Here is a 7951-nt window from a genome sequence, read left to right as displayed (position 1 = left end):
AAAGTGCTGGGATTACAGTCATGAGCCACGGTGCCTGGCCTAATTTGTATTTTTCCTAACTAATAATGAGGTTAAGCATGATGCCATATAATTTGGCAATTTGGATATTTTCTTCTGGAAATGCATTTTCATATTTTTATCCATGTTATTATTGATTTGATGATCTTTGATTGGTTGATTGACTGTTACTTTTTCCTCTCTTCTTATTGATTTGTAGGCATTGTTTAAATATTCTGAAGACTAGCACTATGTCAGTTACATGAATTATAAGTATTATTGTTATGCATGTCACTTAGCATTACATTCTCTTAATGTTGTCATTTCATAACTAGAAATCTCTGTGTTATTAGAGGGTGAGGTAGGTGTCAAGATGTGTTTTTAGTTTTTACTTTCAATTTACATTTTTTAAAACAGGGTCTCGCTCTGTCACCCAGGCTAGAGTGAAGTGGTACCATCCTAGTTCATTACAGATTCTACCTGTGATCAAGTGATTCTCCTACCTCAGTCTCCTGAGGAGCTGGGACTAAAGGCACACCACCATGTCCAGCTAAAACATATGTCTTTAATATGTTTTTCCAATTAATTTAGCATCATTTGAATAAAACAATTATTTTCTTTCTTCTGTGTAGTACAATTTTTTTATAAAACAACCATACATGTATGTAGACTTTGTTTCTGGATGACCCATGACCCATTCTTCTCTCATTCATTTTGGCGGTCTCTGTGCCAACACCACAATACAGTTTTAATTTCTGTTTAAATAACTACACTAAGTATATTAAATTTGCATTTGTGTATAAATCTAATAATACTTAGAGTAAATAATTCAAAATTAGTAAGAAAAAACTGGGCAGAATTTAATTTCTAGAAAGAAAATACAAAATTACATTTTAGAGAATTACTTAAATATAAATAATTCAAACAACAAAAAAATTATTTAATCTTCTAATATACAAGAGCATCAAAGTTTTGTGTCTGATGTAAATATAAGTCACACAAAACAATGCATATTCTATGTGAATGTCTCAGTGAGGTGCCATTTTGAGATAAGATCCTGGTCACAAGTTCTCTAAAATAACTTTGATATCCATAAAAATAAGTCTTTCTTCTGATTCTTGAGGATCAGCTTAGTTATGTGTGGTTCCTTATATTACACAAACCCACTACACAAAGTTTTATTAGAATCTGATTAAGATGACATTCAATGTAGAGAATATTTTGAAATATGTTGACATATTTACAACATCATATCCTTAAATTCATAAAAGTATCTCTCTTCTTTTTATTCTACTAACATTTTATGAATTTTTTTGTTGAGATGTCATGCATCTTTTTTCAGATTTATAGTATTTATTTGATGTATTCAATATCATTGTAGGTCACATAGTTTTATTTATTTATTACTTTATTTTTATTATTTTTATTTCAATAGGTTTTTAGGGAACAGGTGGCATTTGTATACATGGAATTAAGTTACATAATTTCAAACATCTTTTTTCTGCCTTTTGATTTTGTTATATGGAAACCTAAACTTTTGTGTGTTGACCTTGTAGCCAATGATTTTGCTGAATGAATTAACTTATTCTCAAAATGTATGTGCTGTTTTTTTGGAGGTTATATATCAGAATAACATAATCTGTGAATGAGAAGACTTTTATGTCTTCCTTTTAATCTTTATACAATTTTCTATTGCCTTATATCACTATATAAGTCTTTAATAAAATGCCTAAAAGAAGTGATGATAGGTATTGTCATTTTTAATTCTCAGAGAGATATTTCAAAATATCACAATTAAACATGTTTGTGATAGAACTATCTTAGATTTTTTATCAAATTAAGAAAATTTCTTCCTATATTTAGTCGTCTAAGAGTTGTTATCATGAATGTATATTGTATTAAATGTTTATTCTAAATTTTATTGTGATAATCATACTATTTTTGTTAGTGTTGTGGGTTATATATGCATTGATTAAAGCAGCCTCCAGTTATAGAAGTAAATTCAATTTGTTTGTTATATATATTTAATATTACCAGATATTTCTGGGTTGTATTTAGGGGGCATTTTCCTCCACTTGTCATTTTTAATGACTATAAAAATATTTACTTCTAAAACTTTTATAGTTTCACATCTTGCATTTAATGTCATGGTTACAGTACTTAGGGTCATAGAGTTCGGGTCATCAAGACTGTGGTCTATTGGCATAGGACTAGACAATTAGATCAATGGAACAGTTGGGAGTGCAGAAATAGACCCACATGTAGATAGATGGTCAATTGAGTTTCAATGAAAGTACAAAAGCAATTCACTGGGAAAATAATAGTATGATTCAACAAATATTTCAGGAAAATTGGCAGTTCATGTGCAAAACTAAAATTAAAAACTAACAACTGAAAAAAAAATTACAAATTATAAATATCAGAAATAAAATAGGATCTTTCTATAAATTCTTTAGATATTAAAAGAATAATAGGGAGCTATTACAAACAACTCCACACACATAAATTTAACAAATTAGATTAAATTGATCTCTTCCTCTAAAACGCTAACTACCGCAACTAACCAAATATAAAACAGATGATTTGAATAGCTCTATAATAATCAAGGAAATTAGTCATAATTAAATACTCCCAAAAATAAATCTCCAGGTCCAGATGATTTCAGGAGATAATTCTGCTAAAAATTTAAATACTTTATACCAATTCAAATCAAACTCTTCCAGAAAACAGGAGACATACTTCTCAATTCATTTGATTAAAATAATATTGTCTTAATATCAAAATGAGAAGAATGTATTTTTTAAAAAATTACAGACAAATGGCCGTCATAAATATAGAGAAAAATCTTTTTTTTGAGACAGAATCTCGCTCCGTAGCCAGGTGCCAGGCTGGAGTGCAAAGGCACAATCTCGGCTCACTGCAACCTCTGCCTCCCGGGTTCAAGCAATTCTCCTGGGGCCTCAGCCTCCCGAGTAGCTGGGACTACAGTTGTGCATCACCATGCCCAGCTAATGTTTGTATTTTTAGTAGAGACAACTCTTTAATAAAATATTAGCCAATCCAGCAATATATAAAAGTAATTATACATCACATCTATGTAGAGTTATTACATAGATACTAGGCTGTCTTAGTCTGTTCAGACTGTAATAACAAAATACCATTGACTGGCTAGCTTGTCAACAGAAGAAATTTATATCTTATAGTTCTAGAGGCTGAGAAACCAAGATCATGACAGATACATTGCTCTGTTAGAGTTTGTTTTCTGGTTTATAGATGATGTCTTTCACTGTATTCTGACAGTGGAAAAAGCAAGGCATCTCTCTGGGGCCTCTTTTATGAAGACACTAATACCATGCATAAAAACTCTACCCTCATGACCCAAATGTCTCCAGCTCCCAATTATCATTGTCTTTGGAGTTAGGATTTCAATGCATAAATTTCAGGATGACACAAATATTTTGACCATAGCAAAGGGTGGTTTAATTCTTGAAAATCAATAAATATAATCTACCACATCAAGAAGCTAAAAAGAAAGAAAAAATAAAGGTGACCATATCAGTTAATGCAGAAAAAGAGTCTGACAAAATCTAACACTAGCTTTTTATTAAAACTCTCAGCAAGTTAGGAATACAGAAGAATTATTCTAACTTGATAAAGAGAACCCACCAAAATTCTGTAGCTAACATTACACTTAATAGTGAAAGACAGAATTTCTGCTTTCATTTTTCTTATTTTTTTTCTTACACTTATCCATTGATTATAAGGATACATTACAAAGGATACAGATGAACAGCCAGAGGGAAGAGATGCATAAGGCAAGGTATGGGGAAAAGAGGCACAGGGCTTCCATGCTGTCTCTGGATACACTACCCTGCAGGGACTTCTACATGTTCTGCTATCCGGAAGACCCCAAAGCTCGGCCCTTTTGTTTTTTTTATGGAAACTGCCTTAGGTAGGCATTATTGATTATATAATCAGCTGTTGGTGATCAACTCAATATTCAGCCCTTCTATCCTCCCTGGACATGAGAGAGGTTGTTGGGGTATGAGGAAGTAGGAGGTGGGCTGAAACTTTCAACCTTCCCTCCTGGGAGTGTAGAAAACAGTGAACAGCCCCCATCTGAGGCTATTGAGGGGCTCCAGTCATCTCATTAGCATACAAGAGACACTCATCACTCCGTAGATCCTGAGGATTTTAGGAGCTATGCATCAGGAAAACAGAAGACCAAATATACATTTTACAACATCACAGGAAGAAGCATGATTAAGAACCTTCCAAACAAATTACAAATGTAAAAAATCTGAAACATAACTTAAATGTCACAAAATTGAAAAAAAAATGATCAGTGAGCTTTCCGAGGCAGTTCTAAAACACTTTTTCTTCCTATTTTGGTTGTACCCTCTTTGATCATCTCCTCAAAACACAGCAATTTTGCAGTACCATTTTCTATAGAGAGAATAGAAAGATAATTCAGATCTTTTTCTAGTGTCTTTGATTAAAATTTATTATTGAAGATTTAGAGAGTTGCTTTTTCTTTCTCTTTTCAATTCAAGATTGGTCATATTATATAAAATTCAATATTGTCTAGATTTGGGGAAACATTTGTTATATAGGCACTGTAAGATTTGAGAAACAAAATTTTAAGCCTCCACCCAGCTGAATAGATCTCCTCTTGGCCAAGGGGACCCTGGAGAAACCTTAAAAACTGAGTTCCTGGCCATGAGAGGAGGGAAGGTCAGCCACCCTTGTTATACCGCTGCCCTTGCTGACTGCCATTGGCTTTCTTTTTAAGGGTTACATAGAAACTAGCCCTTTGGAAAGACTCGCTCTATCTCTGATACCAACCAAAACTCATGGTGCCCTCCCCCTATGGTTTTGACACAGGACTGACCAGCATTCCTTCCTGATGAGAGACCACTGACCACAGAGTGGCTCTGGCCAGTCTATGGACACTGAACACAGAGGGCCTCCATGTCTGCTGCTTAGTTACATCAATGAAAATAGCACAAACCTCACAAAAGTCTGTTCTAGGAAATCATTGACCAAACTAGCTAAGGCAGGTCATCAGTTCAATGAATATGCTTATTCACTGTACAAGAAAAACAAATGTCCCGAAATCTGCCAACTGAAGAATGATGAAGTTCATTAATTTGGAAAAAGAGCTTTATTTCTCATAAAGCACTGCAGCTTGCAGGCTGGCCATCTTGCAGGTTGGGAAGTGTAACCTCCAGAACAAGTACTTCAGGGGATGGGTCAAGGGAACAGGAATGTACGCTGAGCAGGTTGGCTAAGTACACATGTTCAGCAGGTTATAGGAGGAGCAGTGGAAACTCACAAAGGGAGGCAAGGGCATTTGTAGTAGCCAACAGTCTTTCAGCATGCTTCCCTGGTTGGGGTGGAGACTTAACATTTAAATGTATTACAAGGAGGCTCTAAACATCATTCCTCCTATTTAATATACTTTCAACGCTGTCCAATCTTTCAGCTTCCCTGGGCCACATTGGATGAAGAATTGTCTTGGGCCACACATAAAATACAGTAACACTGTAATAGCTGAGGAGCTACAGAAAAAAGTCACACACAAAATGTTATAATGTTTTAATAAAGTTCACTAGTCTGCGTTGGGCCACAGACAAAGCTGTCCTGGACCTCATGTGGCCCACAAGCCATGGGTTGGACAAGTTCAGTTTCTGTAATACTACAAATCTAGTGAGTTCAGTAAGGCAAGAAAAGCAAATCGAAGCATGCAGACAAATAGGAAGAAATAAAACTCTTTCTATTTGCAATGACATGATAGGTCAATTAGAAAATTCTTTTTTTTTTAATCGTACTTTAGGTTCTGAGGTACATGTGCTGATGGTGCAGGGTCATTGCATAGGTACATACTTAGCAAAGTGGTTTGCATCCTCCATCCCCCCATCACCTAGCATTTCTCCCCACGTTATCCTTCCCAGCCTCCTTACCCCCTGCTGTCCCTTCCTTAGCCTCCCGCCACCTACCCCAGTGTGTAATGTTCCCCTCCTGTTATATTAGGGTTCAGGGGTTCAGGGTGCGGCTCCCCTGAGAGGATGTTTCTCCAGGTTCTTGGTCTCCCGCCCTCTCAAGAATGAGAGAGGGGACCACGGCGCAGTGCTCAGTAAATGCCGGACTCAAAAGTGTTTGTAGAAATGCCTTAAACTTATGATTAAGGTAAATAACGATTCGGGGTGATGCCCGAATCCTCACTGCTAATGTGAGATGAATATTTGAGCGGGTAAAGGTCGCCCCTGAGGTGACCTGCCTATTTTGCGGGATGCCTGGGAGCCAAGATCTGCCCGACCGCATTAAAAAGAAATGATTTATTTAGAGAGAGAGAGAGAGAAACAGGAGAAGGAGAGAGAAAGAAACAGCTAACTCTCACACTGAGTGAGAGAATCCAGAAAGATGGAATCAGGAGAGGAAAGCAGCTTCCACACTGAGTGGAAGGGATTAGAGGGAGATGGAGTTTAGGAGAAGACAGGCTTCCATGAGAGAGTATGGAAGGGGACTCCACAGGGAAAATCCAGGAGAGAGAAAAACAGCTTCCACGAGAGTGTTCGTGGAAGGGGATCCAAACATGGAGTCTGAAAGGGTGTGGAAGAAGGGGACTTTTAACCTGGGAGGAACCCCCACCTTCTCTAAGACCCCAGGCCAATGAAAGGAGTTCCTTAGAACTTTTGCTGGGGTGATTGACTCTTAGTTTCTTCACGTGCCTGCGAAATTCAAAAATAAACTATTAAATCTCCCTGATGGAGAGAGATGGGAGGGGGGCATGGCACTGGGAAGCTCTTGCCCTTAAAACTATGCCCCCTTGTGGACCCAGAAAGAGAACACATTCCCTCACTCCCTGTGTTCATGTGTTCTCATTGTTCAACACCCGTGAGTCACAACATGTGGTGTTTGGTTTTCTATTCTTGCTTCAGTTTGCTGAGAATGATGGTTTCCAGATTCATCCATGTCCCTACAAAGGGCACGAACTCGTGTGTTTTTTATTTTATGGCTGCATAGTATTCCATGGTGTATATATGCCACATTTTCCTTTTCCAGTCTATAATTGATGGGCATTTAGGTTGGTTCCAAATCTTTGCTATTGTAAACAGTGCTGCAGTGAACCTACATATGCATGTGTCTTTATAATAGAACGATTTATAATCCTTTGGGTATATACCCAGTAATGGGATTGTGGGTCAAATGGAATTTCTATTTCTAGATCCTTGAGGTATCGCCACACTGTCTTCCATAATGGTTGAACTCCAATTAGAAAATTCTAAAGAATTTGCAAAAACAAAAGTTTTTGAGTTTAACAAGGTAATATGATATAAGATCAACATATAAAAATGAATTATATTTCTATATACTATCCATGAACATATCATGTGGAAATTAAATATGTAATACCATTTACAATTATACAAAAAAAGTAACAATTCATTTGTAAGACTTGTATGCTGAAAGCCACAGGAAACAGATGGAAGAAATCCAGAATAATGTAAATAAATGGAGAGACATAAAATACTAATAAACTTGAAAAATTGGCAGAGTAAAAATGTCAGTGTTACCCAAATTAATGTATAGGTTTAACCTAATTCTTATCATATTCACAAGTTTTTTTATAGATATAGGCAAGATTATTTTAAAATTTATATACAAAACAAAGGAACTAAAATACCAAAAACATTTTGAAAAATATGAATATATTGAGAGGAATCAGTTTTCTAAATTCAAGACTTACTCTGTAACTACAGTAATCAAGACTATGTAGTACACAAAAAAACCCAACTAAATTTTAATAAAGATGAAAAACAATTCAATGGAAGAAGTATAGCCTTTTAACAAATGGTGCTAGATAAATTTGGATAACCAGTCTAAAACGAAAACAAAAACACACATATGATTCTCTGTTAAACTTTGTCTTAATCCATTCTTACTCCATTTC

General features: G+C 35.7%; 1 non-coding gene across 1 annotated transcript; it reads left to right on the top strand.

Moving 5' to 3' along the window:
* The first annotated feature begins 6164 nt into the window (after positions 1-6164).
* LOC118153175 (U12 minor spliceosomal RNA) lies at positions 6165-6314 on the top strand. The gene has a single exon (XR_004742449.1). It is a non-coding gene; the product is annotated as a U12 minor spliceosomal RNA (small nuclear RNA).
* The last annotated feature ends 1637 nt before the right edge of the window (positions 6315-7951 follow it).

This window comes from Callithrix jacchus, chromosome 4, assembly GCF_049354715.1.
Source record: "Callithrix jacchus isolate 240 chromosome 4, calJac240_pri, whole genome shotgun sequence".
In the NCBI taxonomy this organism is placed as follows: Eukaryota; Metazoa; Chordata; class Mammalia; order Primates; family Cebidae; genus Callithrix; species Callithrix jacchus.
This window is presented reverse-complemented; position numbering and strand designations above follow the sequence as displayed.